This window comes from Moschus berezovskii, chromosome 18 (genome assembly GCF_049115385.1).
Source record: "Moschus berezovskii isolate FMDL1 chromosome 18, NW_MosBer_1.0, whole genome shotgun sequence".
Lineage (NCBI taxonomy): Eukaryota > Metazoa > Chordata > Mammalia > Artiodactyla > Moschidae > Moschus > Moschus berezovskii.
In genome coordinates, this window is record NC_142477.1 from 3,168,212 (window position 1) to 3,187,794 (window position 19,583).

The following is a 19,583-nucleotide window of genomic DNA, read 5'->3' on the forward strand; positions in this document are numbered from 1 at the left end:
GCTACAGTCCATGGGGTCACAATGAGTCGGACATGACTGAACGACTTCACTTTCACTTTTTTATAGATTCAAAAAGTTATGCAAATCCCCAGAAGAATATATACAAAAAACATACCTAAACATATCACATTTAAACTGTGGAAAACCAACGAAAAATATCGGAAAAACAACCGGTGCGGGGGGGGGGGGGGGTCGAAACATACCTTACCTTCAACAGGACAACTACTGCTGGACTTTGGAATGCTAGAAAACAACAGAATGGCTTATTCAAAGAACTAAGAGAAAACAACTGCTCACCATAATACTATGGTCAGCAGAAATACCCTTTAATAAGTGAAGGCAAAGTAAAGACATTTTTGGATAGGCAAAAACAGAAAAATTACTGGCCCAAACCTACACTAAAAGATAAAAGTAATCCAAGATGAAAATTCTAAAGGAATTAAAAGCCACAAATATGTGAATGTGTGGGAAAAATAGAAATGAATATTCTCTGTAAGGGCTTCCCTCGTGGCTCAGAGGTTAAAGCGTCTGCCTCTAATGCGGGAGACCCGGGTTCGATCCCTGGGTCGGGAAGATCCCCTGGAGAAGGAAACGGTAACCCACTCCAGTATTCTTGCCTGGAGAATCCCATGGACGGAGAAGCCTGGTAGGCTACAGTCCACGGGGTCGCAAAGAGTCGGACACGACTGAGCGACGGAACGGATTCTCTTAAAGACAAAACACAATGCCTTAAAGACATATAAAATACAAAATAATTACGTGTAATAATAAAATGATAAAGACAGGGGTCAGAGGAACACTAATGGGAGAGTGACCAAAGTTATTATTTTTATTCGAATATTGTAAGTCAAGACTACATATCCTAATTTCTGGGGTAAGCAATACAAGAATGCACAACTAACTAGGTAATCAGAGAGAGAAACACAGTAATACAAAAGAAGTCAAGACAGGAGAGAGAAAAAGAAAAAGAGTTTGGAAACACTGAAATCGAATGACAAGATGGCGGATTTAACCCAAGGACCTCACCAACTGCATTATATATAAATGAACTACCGACTCCATAAGAGAGGAAGATTGCTGGGCTAGGTACAAAAAAAAGTTTGCTGACAGGAATGCAAAATGAGGCAACCACTATGGAAAACAATTTCGCGACTATTCAAGCAGTTAAACATAAAACTTTCACATGACCCTGCAATTCCACTCCTAGGAATTACCCCAAATAACTTTAAATCATGTCTAAGCAAAAATAATCCTGCTTATTTAACTTCTATGCAGAGTACATCATGCAAAATGCCAGACTCAACAAAGCACAAGCCGGACTCAAGACTGCCAGGAGAAATATCAATAACCTCGGATGCGCAGATGACAAGACCCTTATGGCAGAAAGCAAAGAACCAAAGAGCCTCTGGATGACAGTGAAAGAGGAGAGTGAAAAAGTCAGCTTATCCCGCCGCCTTCTATCTCTCCCCCGGCCCCTCAGGCTAATCCGCCAAAACGACCAACACAAAGGGAAAGAGGAGGGGCACCCGCTACATGTTCTCTAGGCCTTTTAGAAAACACGGAGTTGTTCCTTTGGCCACATACGTGCGAATCTACAAGAAGGGGCATATTGTAGATATCAAGGGAATGGGTACTGTTCAACAAGGAATGCCCCACAAATGTTACCATGGCAAAACTGGGAGTGTTTACAATCACCCAGCATGCTGTTGGCATCACTGTAAACAAACAAGTTAAGGGCAAGATTCTTGCCAAGAGAATTAATGAGCGTATCGAGCATACTAAGCACTCTAAGAGCCGAGATAGCTTTCTGAAACGTGTGAAGGAAAACGATCAGAAAAAGAAGGAAGCCAAAGAGAAAGGGACTTGGGTTCAGCTGAAGCACCAGCCTGCTCCACCCAGAGAAGCACACTTTGTGAGGACCAATGGAAAGGAACCCAAAATGTTGGAGCCCATTCCCTATGAATTCATGGCCTGATGGGTGTAAAAATAAAGACCTGGACTGTAAAAAAACAAAACAACAACAACAAAAAATCTTGGCTTAAAGCATAACATTCAGAAAACTAAGACCACGACATCCAGTCCCATCACTTCATGGCAAGTAGACAGGGAAACATTGGAAACCGTGAGAGACTATTTTTGGGGGGCTCCCAAATCCCTGCAGATGGTTACTGCAGCCATGAAATTAAGATCACTTGCTCCTTGGAAGAAAAGTTATGACCATCCTAGATGGCATATTAAAAAGCAGAGACATCACTTGCCAACAAAGGTCCGTCTAGTCAAAGCTATCGGTTTTCTGGTAGTCATGTATGGATGCGAGAGTTGAACTATAAAGAAAGCTGAGTGCCGAAGAATTGACGCTTTTGAACTGTGGTGTTGGAGAAGACTCTTGAGAGTCCCTTGGACAGAAAGGAGATCAAACCACTCTATCATAAAGGAAATCCGTCCTGAATACTCATTGGAAGGACTGATACTGAAGCTGAAACTCCAATACTTTGGCCACCTAATGGGAAGAACTGACTCATTGGGAAAGATCCTGATGCTGGGAAAGACTGAAGGCGGGAGGAGAAGGGGACGACAAAGGATGAGATGGTTGGATGGCATCACCTACTAAATGCACAGGAGTTTGAGCAAGCTCTGGGAGTTGGTGATGGACAGGGAGGCCTGGCACGCTACAGTCCATGGGGTTGCAAAGAGTTGGACACGACTGAGCGACTGACCTGAACTGAAGCAAAAATGTGCGTATGAATGTTCATAACAGAGTAGTGTTATTCATAATTACCAAAAAGAGCAAAATAAAGCAAAAGCAAGCAAAGGAAAGGAAATAATAAAGAAGAGAAGTCAATGACACTAAAATCAGAAAATCAATTTTTTAAAAAATATCACTCAACCCAAGAGATGGTTCTTTGAAAACTTTAGTACAATTGATAGGGTTCTAGTACGAATGACTTAAAAAGACAGAGAAACACAACTTAACCAATTTCAAGAATGAAAAAGAGGGTATCACTAGAGACTGTACCGACATTAAAAATATAATAAGGAAGGACTTTCCTAGTGGCCCAGTGGTTAAGAATCCGCCTGCCAATGCAGGGGACACAGGTTCAATCCCTGGTCCAGGAAGATCCCTCATGCTTCAGAGTGGCATGCCCGTGTCCACTACTACTGAAGCCCACACTCTAAAGCCCAGGCTCTCCAACAAGAGAAGCCAGCACAATGAAAAGCCTCAAAGAAAGAGTAGCCCCGACACTCTGCAACTAGGGAAAGACTGCACGCAGCAATGACAACCCGGCACAGCCAAAACTAACTTTCACTTTCCAATAAAAATGCTAAAAATATATAAGTAATATTACAAACAACTCTATGAATATAAACCAGACAATTCAGATGAAGTAGACCAATTCTTCATAAGTCAAACTACCAAAACTCACCCAAGATGAAACTGATAATCTGAACAGTCCTATAACTATTCGACAAATTGAATTTGTAGTTTAAAATCTCCTGAAAAAAGATATTCAGGCCTGATGCTTTCACTGGTAAAAATCTAACAATTTTAAAAGAATACCAATTCTACACAATCTCTTCCAGAAAACAGCAGAGAACTAATGCGAACAAATTCTGTGAACTTCGGATTATTTAATATTCAGTTCAGTTCAGTTGCTCAGTTGTGTCCAACTCTTTGAGACCCCGTAGATTGCAGCAAGCCAGGTATCCCTGTCCATCACCAACTCCCAGAGTTTACTTAAACTCATGTCCACTGAGTTGGTGATGCCATCCAACCATCTCATCCTCTGTCGTCCCCTTCTCCTCCCACCTTCGATCTTTCCCAGTATTAGGGTCTTTCCCAATGAGTCACTTCTTCCCATCAGGTGGCCAAACAATCTTGCTATGGAGCCAAACAATCTTGCTATACCAAAGAACAGCAAGGAGAGATAAGAGATCACTCCCTCAGTGATCAGTGCAAAGAAATAGAGGAAAACATTAGAATGGGAAAGACTAGAGATCTCTTCAAGAAAACTGGAGATACCAAGGGAACATTTCATCCAAAGATGGGCTCAATAAAGCACGGAAATGGTACGGACCTAACAGAAGCAGAAGATATTAAGAAGAGGTGGCAAGAATACACAGAAGAATTCTTTAATATTAAAGCAAAACAAGTGTGTCAGTCGCTCAGTCATATCTGACTCTTTGATATCTCATGGACTGCAGCCCAACAGTCTCCTCTGTCCATGGAAAGCTCCAGGCAAGAATACTGGAGTGGGATGCCATTCCCTTCTCCAGGGGATCTTCCTGACCCAGGGGTTGAACCTGTGTCTCCTGCATTGCAGGCAGAGTCTTTACTTTCTGAGTCACCAAGGAAGCCCAACAAAGATAATACAAAAGATGAAAACTGTAGACTAATACCACCCCCTTAAAAAATGCAAAAATCCTTCATAAAATAGTAGGAAATCAAGTCCAAAAATACATTAAAACCATTATACAACACCATAACTTAGTAGGATTTGTTCCAGAAATCCAAAACTGGTTCAATATTCCAACATCAATGTAATCCACCAAATCAACAGGCTAACATAACAAAGAGAAAAATCACACGATCATACCAAATGATGTCAAAAAAGCATTCAGGATTTTAAAAGTTTTCAGCAGACTAGATATAGAAAGTAACTTCTTCACCTTGACAAAGTATATATACAAAAACCCTATGGTAAACATCATACTTTGTGGTGAAACACTGGATTTCTATATTCAACACTGGAAACAAGGGAAGAATGCCTAGTCCCACCACTCATATTCAGCAGAGTCCTAGAAGTCCCATCAGCACAAAACAAGAAAAGGAAACAGAAAGTGTAGAGACTGGAAAAAGAAAACTGTCCGTATTTGCATGTGACATTACTGTCTACGTAGAACATCCCAAGGAATCTCAAAAAAACATTTTTAAATTAGTAACAACAACACAAAACTAATAAAATTTATTAGTCCTAGAATAAGTTCAACAAGGTTGCAGAATACAAGAAAAACATACCTAAAAAATGAATTTCTGTATACAATTGTGCTTTTATATATATTGAACATGCAGAAACAAAATTAAAACAACACATTTATAATCCCATTTATTTTTTAAAAAAGAAACACCTGGGTATATACTTAACAAAACACATACGGCTTGTGTGCTGAAAGGAAGATATAAATAAATGAACAGATATATGTCTGATTAGTCTGCTAGGGCTGCTGTAACAAAGTCCCTCAAACTGAGTGGCTTAAACAACAGAAATTGATTGTGTCACATTTCTGGAAGCTAAAAGTCCGAGACCAAGGTGCTAGCAGAGCCACACTCCCTCTAAGGGTGATAGGGAAAGATATGTTCCAGATATCTTTCTCAGCTTCTAGCTGCTCCTTGGCTCGTGGCAGCACACGCCTAGCTTCACACAGCATCCTCTCCATGCTTCTACACGCATCGACCCTCTATGCGCACCTGTGTCTAAAATGGCCTTTTCTAAGGACACCTGTCATATTGGAACAGGAGTCCCTCACTACTTCAGTATACATCTGTCTTAACTAATAACATTGAGAATGACCCTATTTTCAGATAAGGTCACATTCTGAGGTATTGGAGGTTAGGGTTTATTAGAGGCACTCAAGGGACTCCGCTGATGGCTCAGACAGTAAAGGATCTGCCTGCAATGCGGGAGACCCAGGTGCAATCGCTGGATCGGGAAGATCCCTTGGACAAGGGAATGGTTATCCACTCCAGTATTCTTCCCTGGAGAGAATTCCATGGAGAGAGAAGCCTGACGGGCTATACAGTCCATGGGGTCACAGAGAGTCAGACACGACTAACACTTTCACTTTTCAGGGGGACTCGAGTCAATCCACAACAACACTGTTTATGGATTGGAAACTCAACATCTGACCTCTAGATTTAGTAACATTTCTGTCACAATCCAGTAACACTTTTAGTAGTTAAAGACAAGCTTATTCGAGATTTTATATGAAAAAAAAAGTAAAATAAATGAAACAATTTGGGGAAAAAAAAGGGGGAAAAATCTTACTATCCGGTTTTAAGATTTACTATATAGCTAACAAAAATCAAGACACTGTGGTACTGGTGGTGAAATAGACGCAAAGATCAACAGGACAGAATAGAGAACCGAAATATAAATCTATACAAGGGCAGATAACGGATTTTTGAGGAAGAAGGAAAAGCAGTTCAATAGTGTAAGGACAGATAGCCTTTCCAACAAATAGCGCTGAAGCTAGTGGCAAAAAAATGAAACTTACTTTATACAGATTAACTCAAAATTGATCATAGATTTAGATGTGAGACATAAAGGTATAAAACTTCAGAGAATTTGCAGACCAACTGAAGAGTTCTTATAAATGACACCAAACACGCAGTCTCTAAAAGGAAAAAAACTTGGTAAACTGGACTTTGTTAAAATTTAAGACTTCTATTCTCCTAGACTTTGTTAAAAGAATGAAAAAGCAAGCTATAGACGAGAATAAGCTATTTACAAACTACATTTCCAACAAAGGATTTGTATCTAGAATATATAAAGAACTCTCAAAGCTCAAAAGTCAAAAACAATTCAACTGAAAATGAACAACAGACATGAACAGACATTTGATCAAAGAAGATATATGAATGGCACATGAAAAGATGTCCAATATTATTAGCCATAAGGGAAATGCAAATTGAAATCACGTAAGATACCACATCATCTGAGAAAAGCTGAATAAAAAAGTGCAAATACCAAATGGTGGTAAGAATGCTGAGAACGTACGTCTCTCATACACTGCTGGTAGAATGTAAAACGGTAGAACTTCTATGAAAAATAACTGAGTAGTTTCTTAAAAATTCAAACACATGCTTATCATATAAGGCAGCAATCACACTCCTGGGCATTTGTTTACCCAAAAGGAAAACTTGTGTCTGCACAAAAGCCTGTATATGATTGTTCATAGCAGCTGTACTTGTAATAGCAAAAAGCTGGAAACAACTCAGTATCCTTCAGTGGATGATTAAACGAACGGCGGAACATCTCTATACCGGAATAGTACTCAGCAATTAAAAACAGTCACGACTGGTACATGAAACAACCTGGATGGATCTCAAGGGTATTATGCTAAATGAAAACAGTCAATCTCAAAAGATTATACACTGTATGATTCTATTTATATAACATTCTTGAAATGACAAAATTATAGGGACAGAGAACAAATTAGTCGTTGCCTGGGAATAGGAAAGGGTGGTAGGGAGAAAGGAAGCACAAGAAAGATGTGGTGATAAAAACAGTTCTGTATAGTTTTTGGTGTTTTGTTTTCTTTTTGCCACACTGCGGGTCTTGTGGGATCTCAGTTCCCCGACGAGGGATCTGAACTCCTGCCCCCTGCAGTGGAAGCACAGTATCCTAACCACTGGACTGCCAGGGAATTTCCACAGTATCTTAACCAAAGTGATGGCTACATGAACATATACATGTGATAAAAATGCACAGACAATAAAAATACATGTACATGTGCATATACAGACACAAAAACGAGTACATGTAAAAACTGGTGAAATGTGATAAAGGGCTAAAGAGTATACCAATGATAACTTTCCTTTTTTTTTTTTTAGATCACCTGTGCCTTTAAATTTTTTTATTTATTTATTTGGCTGTGCTGGGTCTTCATTGCTGAGTGCAGGCTTTCTCTAGCTGCAGGGAGTGGGGGCTACTCTCTAGTTGCATTGTGCAGGCTTCTCATCGCAGTGGCTTCTCTTGTTGCAGAACACAGGCTCTAGGGCATAGAAGCTTCAGTAGTTGTGGTACATGGGCTTAGCTGTCCCGAGGCATGTGGGATCGTCCTGGATCAGGGATCAAACTGGTGTCCCCTGTACTGGCAAGAGAATTCTTAACCACTTGACCACTAGGGAAGTCCAATGACCCAGTTTTGATACTAATAGCTACATAAGATAGCAAGACACTGCCCCCTCCAAGCCCCTGGTGAAACTAGCTACAGTATATAGAATTCCTACACTACTTTAACTTCCTGAGCTGCTGCTGCTGCTAAGTTGCTTCAGTCGTGTCCGACCCTGTGCAACCCCATAGATGGCAGCCCACCAGACTCCCCCGTCCCTGGGATTCTCCAGGCAAGAACACTGGAGTGGGTTGCCATTTCCTTCTCCAATGCATGAAAGTGAAAAGGGAAAGTGAAGTCACTCAGTCGTGTCTGACTCTTAGCCACCCCATGGCCTGCAGCCTACCAGGCTCCTCCATCCATGGGATTTTCCAGGCAAGAGTACTGGAGTGGGTTGCCATTGCCTTCTCCCTGTGAGTCTATAACTATTTTAAAGTTTAGGGATTCCCTGGTGGTCCAGTGGTTAAGAATCCACCTTGAAATGCAAGGGACACCAGTTCAATCCCTGGTCTGGGAAGATCCCACATGCCACAGGGCTACTGAGCCAGTGGGCCACAACTAATGAGCCCGAGCCCTGGAGACTGCAAGTTGCAACGATTAAGCCCACGCTCCACGACTACTGAAGCCTCTGCACTTTAGAGCCTGTGCCCTGAAACAAGAGAAGCCACTGCATCGGAGAACCTCTTAAACCACAACTTGAGAAAGACTGTGCACAGCAACGAAGACCCAGTGCCACCAAAAAAAAAAGAACTTCAAAGCTGAAAACTGCATTATATTCACAGCTGATATGTGTGTAGACATCATGCATGCAAGCATGTGCATGCCCTAAGGCAGCCTCAGACCCGCTCAGTCCCCAACCATACAACACCAACTAAGCTGATACTGACATGTCACCATGGTAGTAAAACCTCCATTTGTGAGCACCATCATGAATTTTAAAATTGACTTGAATCACTATTTTGTGCTGCCAGCACTGAGTATAAGGCTTTAAGTTTATGCTTCTGTCACTCACTAGCTAGAAGTATCTTGTGCTGTATCTCAGCTAGCATTTATGGACACTTACTACAGGCTGGGCAGTGTTGTAAGTGCTTCACATACCTAACTTAATCTTCTCAACAATCCCGTAAGGGAGGTACTATAATCAGTCACACCATTTTATAATAAATGTGAAGAAAAGAAGACATAGAAAGTTAAGTACCTTGCCAAAGATCACATAGTTACAAAGACAGTCCCAAGAGTTAAACCGTGGCATTCTTATCCAGAACCCTTGAGCTCATTAACCAGTTTGTTCTCTGTAACCTCTCTAAATTTCAGCTTTTCCTCTATAAAATGGTGTTAATATATATAGATGCATTAAGGAGATCAAACCAGTCCAGTCCATCCTAAAGGGAATCAACCCTGAATATTCACCACAAGGACTGATGCTGAAGCTGAAGCTCCAACACTCTGGCCACCTGATGTGAAGAGCCGACTCACTGGAAAAGACCCTGATGCTGGGAAAGACTGAGGGGAGGAGGAGAAGGAGATGACAGAGGATGAGACGATTGGATGGCATCACAGACTCAATGGAGATGAGTTTAAGCAAATTCCAGGAGATGGCGAAGGACAGGGAAGCCTAGCATGCTGCAGTCCGTGGGGTTGCAAAGAGTCGGACACAACTTAGCGACCAAACAACAACAATATAGACAAATAAGAATATATAAAATAGGATACAGCACCTAGTAAATGACATCTTAAAGAGAGATTAGGAAAGAGGTACAAATTAATAAAGCTGCAGAAGGCCTATTTGATGGGCACGAGGAACCCTGCTCAATTCCCTGTGCTCAACTACCAAGTGAAAAAGTCAACTGTCAACTGGAATGGTGTTTTTAAAAAAGCAAAAGAAAACATGCATTAATCTCTACATCACGACTCTGGGTGAAAGAAACCAGACATTAAAAAGTAGATACTACAGGTACATTCATATAAAACTCTAGAAAATGAACACTAACCCACAGTGACAGAAAGCAGATCAGAGGTTGCTTACAGCAGGGAGTCAACTCAGAGGGGTGGACTACAATGGGCACAGGGAAGCTGTTGTAGTGTAATACTGTTACTCGCTCAGTCGTGTCAAACTCTGTGAGACCCCACGGACTGTGGCCCACCAGGCTCTGTCCACGGGATTCTCCACGCAACAATACTGGAGTGGATTGCCACTCCCTTCTCCAGAGGATCTTCCCGATCCAGGGATCGAACCTGGGTTCGATTCTGTCTGAGCCACAGGGACGATCCCCAGGAAGCTTTTGAGGTGATGGACATGTATGATATCTTGATAGTGATGATGGTTTCACAGATATATACTTCTGTCAGAACTCAAGCTGAACACTGTTAAATGGGTACAGTTAACTGTATACAAATCATACCTCAACAGAGTTATGCAAAAACAAAAAGCATTCATCTTTTTCAAATAAGCAAACTGCCCTGATTATAACTCTAACAATTTTTAACTTCAGCAAAGTAAAAATTAAATGAGTTAGCCAGCATACTGCCAAGTTGAGAATATATATAAGGAACACAGACTATCAAAGCTCTATAAAGGAGGAAAAAAGAATCTTCAGCTGATAAAATTTTTAAAAGATTCTTACTGAGTACTCCCTTAAGCTGCAGTACTTTTATTCACTAAATTAAGACCAGGGTATACGAAGTTTACAAACTGAAAAATAACTTTCTAAAATTAAATTTCTGGCTTCTTCAACAAAGGTGCAAGACAGGGAACCTTCTATTCTTTGTTCAAATTCAAATCAACCAAGCCTTTGTGCTCCAATTCTCTTTCTTCTTTGAAATTTCCAAGCCTTCAAGCACAGCAACAGCCCAAGCTTAGCAAGGAGTGTGAAAGGGGAACAGAGTTAAAGGCCAAAATTTGATTCATGAGAATCAGAATGCCAATCTCTGTCACTCTACAAAGGGTCTGATAACCGTAGAAACTGTATCCTTCTGGGTTTGGGAATATTATGACTAAATTCACTAAATGTGAAACCAAATGTGGAACGGCCTTGAAAATTCAAAAATGGTATTCATTCCATTTTAGATCCAAATTAGAGTAAGAAATTATTTTTAAATAGAATAATTTTAAGTGATGTAAAAGAAGATCTTTAATAACTTTTTTCTAAGAATAAAATTCTAAAGAGAAAAGGTCTAAAACTTTAAGAATTACTTTATATATATATATATATATATATATAAAATTCTACGTTTGTAAAATACCTTTAGTCCCATAGATTTGCTTTTCTTTTACAAATTTATTTTGTTACTGTCTTATGACAGCATATTAAATATTTCCCAATATTAGTTCAGTGAGCTAGTTTGCAGAAATATGACTTTATCACAGGAGTATATTTATCTTAAGTCAAAGGGGAGCTCCTAAAGCAGCCCATAAAATTTGACTTTTCTTCAGGAAGTAAACTTTTAGCATTTCAAGTATCATGAATGGTTATGAATTATAGTCTGTCTCAAAAGATAAAACTTTACAAACCAAACTCATCAGAATTAATACTTTAATTTAAAATAAGCATTTTAAGGCATTCTTTTTTTTTTTTTTTTTTCTTTTATTTATTTCAATTGGAGGCTAATTACTTTACATTATTGTATTGGTTTTGCCATACATTGACATGAATCTGCCCCGGGTGTAGTGATCTAAAATGCAAGAAAATCAAACTGTCAAAAAGTTTATTTTTTTCCTAAAGTCAGAAATAACTAAATGCAATTAATTCTCCACTACGTGTGTATTTTTCACCTTTTTCAATTTAGAAGTTTCCTAGTTCCTGGCTCATTTCCCTGTCACACGATAGGCTCTTCAATCCACTTCACCAGGCTGTTGTTTGCTTAGGGAAAACCACCTTATTAATACTAACCTAAATAGAAGATAAAAAGTCAGTCTGACTGATAATGCATGTATCCTAAAAATATAAGCCATGAATTTAAAGAATAAATACAATCAAAGAAATTTCATTTCCTCAAATGCCCATCCACAAAATGTTAATCACTGGTACAAAGGGGTATTAAATTATAGTATCCTCTTGAAAAACAAAAACAAAAAACAAAACAAAACCCTGCCTTTCAAGGTCAATTCAAACATAATCTGCAACTGATCCTTTCCACACATGATCCTTTCTCTTTTGAATCCTCTGAGCACTATATGCCTATTTATGGCATTTACCAAGTTCTTCCTTAAGTTTCAGTCATTCGGATAAAAACATATTTAATAAATACTGAGACACTGAAACTGGGAGCTAGACAAAAAAGGACAGCTGGGATTTTTAAAAATAAAGTTTCTGTACTAATTTTACTATTTTGTTTCTTACAAAAAAAAATCAGAAAACACAAACATTAAATGAAAAACACAGAAAACACAAGTAAATCGTGTTAATTCAAGAACAATCACTGCTGGTCTTGACAAAAATCTTTCCAGATCACTTACTCTACATGAACATGAATACACTTCTTTTCTTCAACAAAAACAGGATGATCCCACATACATTATTTTATTATCTATTCCTATTTTTTCCTATTAATTAATGTATCAAATTTGGCTTCCCTGGTGGCTCAGTAGTAAAGAATCCACCTGCCAAGTAGGAGACGCTGGTTCAATCCCTGGGTCGGGGAGGTTCCCTCGAGGAGGAAATGGCAAACCCACTCCAGTATTCTTGCCTGGGAAATCCCATGGACAGAGAAGCCTGGAGGGATACATCAAGTACAACCATTAGAATTTGACAGACAAAGATGGAGATGAGATTATTTAGGCAGAAAGAGAATGAGAGGTCTAGAAATAAGAAAGCTGGTCAGTTTTGTTCCTTTACTTTACTATACTACTTACAAGTGTAAATACATAATGTTGAAAGCTTCAGGTCGCTTTGACCTTTTCCCGCTCCAAAAAAAAAAAAAGGGAAAAGGCAAACACTGGTGTTCACAGGAAAGTGGTATCTTTGGTACTCCTGTCAGGACTACCATTACTAACCCCAACAAACCCACAACTACTGACAATTCCAGGAGATCATGTGCTGAGTACACCTCTGTAACACAACCACGACTGACCACCGCCCCTTCCGGAATTCAGTTTATGAAGTTCATTAACTCACTCAGACATTTATTCAGCAGCTATTATGTGTGAGGTGCCATGGTAGCTGCTGGCCCTACAAAGATGAATAAGGACCTCAACAGCAAGTTCTGCTTTCAAAAGCAAATGTCCTTCAGCAGGACCTGAACTAAAAAATGAGGACAAGTTGGTACCCAATACAGCGGCTATCATTCCAAAACAAAAACCCAGAAAATAACTAGTGTTGGTGAGGATGTAGAGATACTGGAACCCTTGTGCATCGCTAGCAAAAATGTAAAATGGAGCAGCTGCTATACAAAACAGTTCAGTGGCTCCTCAAAAAATTAAACAGGATTATCATGCTATCCTAAAATTTCACTTCTGGGAAGACCCAAAAAAAACTTAAATCAAAGACTGGAACAAATATTTATATATCTGTACTCAGAGCAGCTATATTCATAATAGCCAAAAGGTGGAAGGAACTCAAGAGTCTGATGAATGAATGATTAAACTAAACGTTGGGCATAAATATACAATGAAATATTATTCAGCCTTAAAAAGGAAGGGAATTCCGACACTTGTTACAACATGGATGAATCGTGAAGACAGTGTGCTAAGTGAAATAAGCCAATCACAAATGGACAAATATTTTATGATTTCACTTAAATGAGGTACTGGAGTCATCAAATTCAGAGAGAAAGAAAAAAAAGTAGAACGGTGGCCGCCAAAGGTTGAGGGGAGGGGAGAACAGGGAATTATTGTTTAGCACGTATAGTGTTTCAGTTGCAGAGGCTGAAAAAGTGCTCAAGAAGCATAGTGGTAATGACATACCAAGGTGACTGTATTTAACTCCACTGAACTGCACACTTAAAAATGATTGGAATGGGGGAATTCCTTGGTGGTCTCATGGTTAGGACTCCGAACTTTCAGTGCCGGGAACTGGGTTCAATCCCTGGTCGAGGAATTAAGATACCACAAGCTGCACGGTATGCCAAAAAACAAACAAGAAAAGATTCCAGTGGTAAATTTTATGTTATATATATTTTGCGTACATGCATGCTAAGTCACTTCGGTCATCTCCAACTCTTTGCAACACTATGGATTGTAGCCTGTCACACTCCTCTGTCCATTGGATTCTCCAGGCAAGAATACTTGATTGGGAAGCCATGTCCTCCTCCAGGGGATCTCCCCCACCCTAGGATTGAACCCACACCTCTTGCATTGGCAGGCGGTTTCTTTACCACTAGTGCAACATGTATATTTTGCCACAATTAAAAAAAAAATGCTGAGGAACATTATCTCTAAGTGCTACTATGAAATAACCAGGATATACTGTTAAGTAAAAAAACAAGGTAGAGAAAACAAACAGTATGACACTATATCAAAAGAGCGTGAAACAATATATAGCTATATAGAAATATTATACAGACATTTTCTATAATTACTATAAGTTTTAATGGAAGGATAAACAAAAAGCTTTAAAAAAAAAACAACTACCCCCAAGGGAAGGAAAGAATAAGGTTAGGACTCAGCTGGTAAAGAATCCACCTGCAGACTCCGGTTCAGTTCCTGGGTCGGGAAGATCCCTTGGAGAAAGGATAGGCTATCCACTCCGGTATTCGTGGGCTTCCCTGGTGGCTCAGATGGTAAATAATTTGCCTGAAATTCGGGAGACCTGAGTTCGATCCCTAGGTTGGGAAGATCCCTTGAAGGAGGGCATGACTACCCACTCCAGTATTCTTGCCTGGAGAATCCCCATGGACAGAGGAGCCTAACAGGCTACAGTCCATTGGGTCTCAAAGAGCCAGACACGATGAGTGACTGAGCACAAACACAGTCCAGAAACTAGACTCCTCTGAATGTACCTTGTCGTATATATCAAGTTTTTAAACACGATTATAAAATAAATTTAAACAAAAAAAAATTTAAGTCGTTTCTCAAAATCAAAATGAAACACACACCTAAACTGTGTATTGAGTTAAACCAAACAGAGGAGTACTTAACTCTAAAACACAGTAATCTGACTGCACATCCTTGGTGAAATACATCCTAAGGACATAAGAAATACAAAGAAACCTTACAGGGCTCTCAGTAACGATACTGATATGATTCTGAAATTAAGTACTGTCTGTATATCATAAGCTTTCGGAACGAGAAGAAACAAAAATTCTAAAATATTAAATAAAAACTCTCCAATACTATTTAATTACAAGTTATCAGTAAAAACTCATGCTGCACTGTCTTTTTTTTAAAAAAAGTTATTTCCTAGCTCCATCTTTGACGAGACCTATAAATTACTAACCTAGTATCAATAAGCATAGCACCCAGATAGCAGTCTGCAAAAATCCGTGAAAATTCTCTCCAACTAAAAGGAACCAGCACTCCCTAAAGAAAGTGATAATTCAAGTTCTGAGGCAGAATTTTATGAAATAAGGTTGGATCATACCAGAAAGCAAGGAAGCTATCAGAAACCCCTAGGGTAGTATCAAAAACACTTAGGAGCTATCTTGAAGAGGTGCTCACTACCAAAAACAGAACAGACTCAGCCACAACAAAATAACAACTGCAGTGGACTCAAACGCATAAAATATGGTAAAAATCCATGAGTCCACAATGATACTTGAAAAGAGAACAATGATATTTGAAAGGAGAAAGATCTCATTAGTCACTTTTGCAAGATTCTTGTGAATCAATTTATTATCCTAAAAACTAACAAAGGAGAACAGCTGCATATTTGCTGTCTTTTTTTTACATAAACTGAACATAAGAGTAATTCAACAGTCCAATAATCAAAATGAGCAAGTTTCTGTTTAAAGTATTCTAGCTGAGAAATGAAGAATGACAGAATATCACCATTTTGCTGCTGCTGCTAAGTCGCGTCAGTCGTGTGCGACTCTGTGCGACATCAGGAACCGCAGCAGGTCAGGCCTCCCTGTCCATCACCAACTCCCGGAGTCCACCCAAATCCATGTCCATCAAGTCGAGGATGTCATCCAACCGTCTCATCCTCTGTCGTCCCCTTCTCCTCCTGCCCTCAATCTTTCCCAGCATCAGGGTCTTTTCCAATGAGTCATCTCTTCGCATCAGCTGGCCAAAGTACTGGAGTTCCAGCTACAACATCAGTCCGTCCAGTGAACACCCACGACAGATCTCCTTTAGGACGGACTGGTTCGATCTCCTTGCAGTCCAAGGGACTCTCAAGAGCCTTCTCCAACACCACAGGTCAAAAGCATCAATTCTTCTGCGCTCAGCTTTCTTCACAGTCCAACTCTCACATCCATACATGACCACTGGAAAAGCCACAACCTTGACTAGATGGACCTTTGTTGGCAAAGTAATGTCTCTTGCTTTTTAATATGCTGTCGAGGTTGGTCATAACTTTCCTTCCAAGGACTAAACGTCGTTTACTTTCAAGGCTGCAGTCACCATCTGCAGTGATTTTGGAGCCCAGAAAAATAAAGTCAGCCACTGTTTCCACTGTTTCTCCATCTTTTTGCCATGACGTGATGGGACCAGATGCCATGATCTTAGGTTTCTGAATGCTCAGCTTCAAGCCAACTTTTTCACTCTCCTCTTTCACTTTCATCAAGAGGCTCTAGAGTTCCTCTTCACTTTCTGCCATAAGGGTGGTGTCATCTGCATATCTGAGGTTATTGACATTTCTCCCGGCAATCTTGATTCCAGCTTGTGCTTCCTCCAGCCCAGCGTTTCTCATGATGTCCTCTGCATAGAAGTTAAATAAGCAGGGTGACAATATACAGCCTTGATGTACTCCTTTTCCTATTTGGAAGCAGTCTGTTGTTCCATGTCCAGTTCTAACTGTTGCTTCCTGACCTGCATACAGGTTTCTCAAGAGGCAGGTCGGGGGTCTGGTATTCCTGTCTCTTTCAGAATTTTCCACAGTTTACTGTGGTCCCCACAGTCAAAGGCTTTGGCATAGCAATAAAGCAGAAATAGAAGTTTTTCTGGAACTCTCTTGCTTTTTCCATGATCCAGCGGATGTTGGCAATTTGATCTCTGGTTGCTCTGCCTTGTCTAAAACCAGCTTGAACATCTGGAAGCTCACAGTTCAAGCATTGCTGAAGCCTGGCTTGGAGAATTTTAAGCATTACTTTACTAGCGTGTGAGATGAGTGCAATTGTGTGGTAGTCTGAGCATTCTTTGGCATTGCCTCTCTTTGGGATTGGAATGAAGACTGACCTTTTCTGGTCCTGTGGCCACTGCTGAGTTTTCCATATTTGCTGGCCTACTGAGTGCAGCACTTTCACAGTGTCTTCTTTCAGGATTTGAAATAGCTCAACTGGAATTCCATCACCTCCACTAGCTTTGTTCGTAGTGATGCTTCCTAAGGCCCACTTGACTTCACATTCCAGGATGTCTGGCTCTAGGTGAGTGATCATACCATCGTGATTATCTGGGTCGTGAAGATCTTTTTTGTACAGTTCTTCTGTGTATTCTTGCCACCTCTTCATAACATCCTCTGCTTCTGTTAGGTCCCTACCATTTCTGTCCTTTATTGAGCCCATCTTTGCAAGAAATGTTCCCTTGGTATCTCTAATTTTCTTGAAGAGATCTCTGCTGCTGCTGCTAAGTCACTTCAGTCGTGTCCGACTCTGTGCGACCCCATAGACGGCAGCCCACCAGGCTCCCCCGTCCCTGGGATTCTCCAGGCAAGAACACTGGAGTGGGTTGCCATTTCCTTCTCCGATGCAAGAAAGTGAAAAGTGAAAGTGAAGCTGTTCAGTCGTGTCCGACTCCAAGCGACCCCATGGACTGCAGCCTACCAGGCTCCTCCCATGGGATTCTCCAGGCAAGCGTACTGCAGTGGGCCGCCATTCCCGTCTCCAAAGAGATCTCTAGTCTTTCCATTCTATTGTTTTCCTCTACTTCTTTGCACTGATCGCTGAGGAAGGCTTTCTTATCTCTCCTTGCTATTGTTTGGAACTCTGCACTCAAATGGGTATATCTTTCCTTTTCTCCTTTGCTTTTCGCTTCCCGTCTTTTCACAGCTATTCGTAAGGCCTTCTCAGACAGCCATTTTGCTTTTTTGCATTTCTTTTCTTGGGGATGGTCTTGATTCCTGTCTCCTGTACAGTGTCAGCTGTACATTGGAGACAACTGCACTGCATCCTGTACTTGGCAATTTAGACAGTTCAAAATGGTGTGGGAAACGGAGGAATGAGCAATCTTGTTTCTATCAAAAGCCACAATACTCGGGGAAAAGACAGACATCAAGTTAAGAACTTAAGAAACATTTAATGTATGTGTTTATGTAGAAACGCACTTTTTGTAAAGTAAGAAAAATATACATACTAACAAACTAACAAGGATCTTTTCTCCAATTTAATAAGTGGACATTCACCCCATTTATTTGAACATGTTCCAATTTCAATCGAAGTATTGAGGAGGAATTCTCAATATACAATGAAAGAACACCCAACTTGTTGACTGTGAACAATAATAAGCAAAGTTGAAATAACCCACATTCTGCAATTTCTCTCCTGGCACCCTTAGCTCAATACCATATATTATTTCATTCGAAGCACTCATTTTGATTTCACCAAATATCAGTACAGGAATGAACCTGAGGTAGGCTTGAAGCCTGAGTCTGCTGAACGATGCTATTACCTAGGAAATGTCTTTCAACTCATCCAGTCCCACAAAGAACACTCAAGAATGTGCTGGGGTTACCTGCTCCAATTATTTGCTCCCACTAAAAGCTGACAAGTTGATCCAAAGGTCCTGGGTCAGAGAAAGGAGCGTGTCATCAGCAGACAAGTCCTTGTAAGGATCTAAGAATCCTTACTTCTATTTGCAAGTGTGCTGTGTTGATTGCTGAGATTCCATGTCCTTCGCTATTATAGAAACTTTACACTCTCAGACTGTCAGGAGACTGTCAGTGGCATCACTATCCTGATATGACAACCAAGCCAACTATCCCCAACATCACTTCACATCACCAAAGCTTTCTCTTTCTCATCTAGGTGCTCTCCCTAGAAGGAGTGAAATTCAAAAAGATGCGGTCTCACTGCCAACAAAATGTCTAGCCTATATGGGCATGTTTGAAGAGAGGACAGAGACATCTCCCCATGCCACCACCATGAAAGCCCCCGGAGCCCACAATGAGAGATGCAAACTCATCTGAAACGAATACATCGTCCTTCTCACACTTTCGCTCTAGTGTCACTTAGAAATGACATTTGGAATAGAAGTAACACTGGTGGGTCATCTAGTCTGCGTCATGCACTGTGCTAGCTACTTAAATCTCTCATTTAATCCTAATAGCCGTTCAAAGTATTTTTGTTATCAGTACCTTTTCACAAATGATTTTCACAAAGATGCTGAAGTGAAGTCAAGTGACTCAGTCGTGTCCCACTCTTTGCGACCTCATAGACTGTAGCCTACCGGGCTCCTCCGTCCATGGGATTTTCCAGGCAAGAGTACTGGAAGTGGGTTTCCATTTCCTTCTCCAGATCACAGAGATGTTAGGTGACTTAATTTCAAAGTCTGAAAGCTACTACGTGAAAGAGGCAAAAGTTAAACCCAAATCAGTACATAAATCTTTATGACTTATTTCTTACAACCCTATTTGCTGTCCAAAGGAGTTACACTGACTTAA

General features: G+C 40.3%; 3 pseudogenes; 2 read left to right on the forward strand and 1 right to left on the reverse strand.

Annotated features, from left to right (window-relative positions):
* LOC129557885 (acidic leucine-rich nuclear phosphoprotein 32 family member D-like) overlaps positions 1–19,583 on the forward strand; it is a 146,874-nt pseudogene that overhangs the window by 121,606 nt on the left and 5,685 nt on the right.
* LOC148774936 (acidic leucine-rich nuclear phosphoprotein 32 family member D-like) overlaps positions 1–19,583 on the reverse strand; it is a 147,889-nt pseudogene that overhangs the window by 116,802 nt on the left and 11,504 nt on the right.
* On the forward strand, positions 1,486–5,644 carry LOC148774937 (large ribosomal subunit protein eL21 pseudogene; annotated as a pseudogene).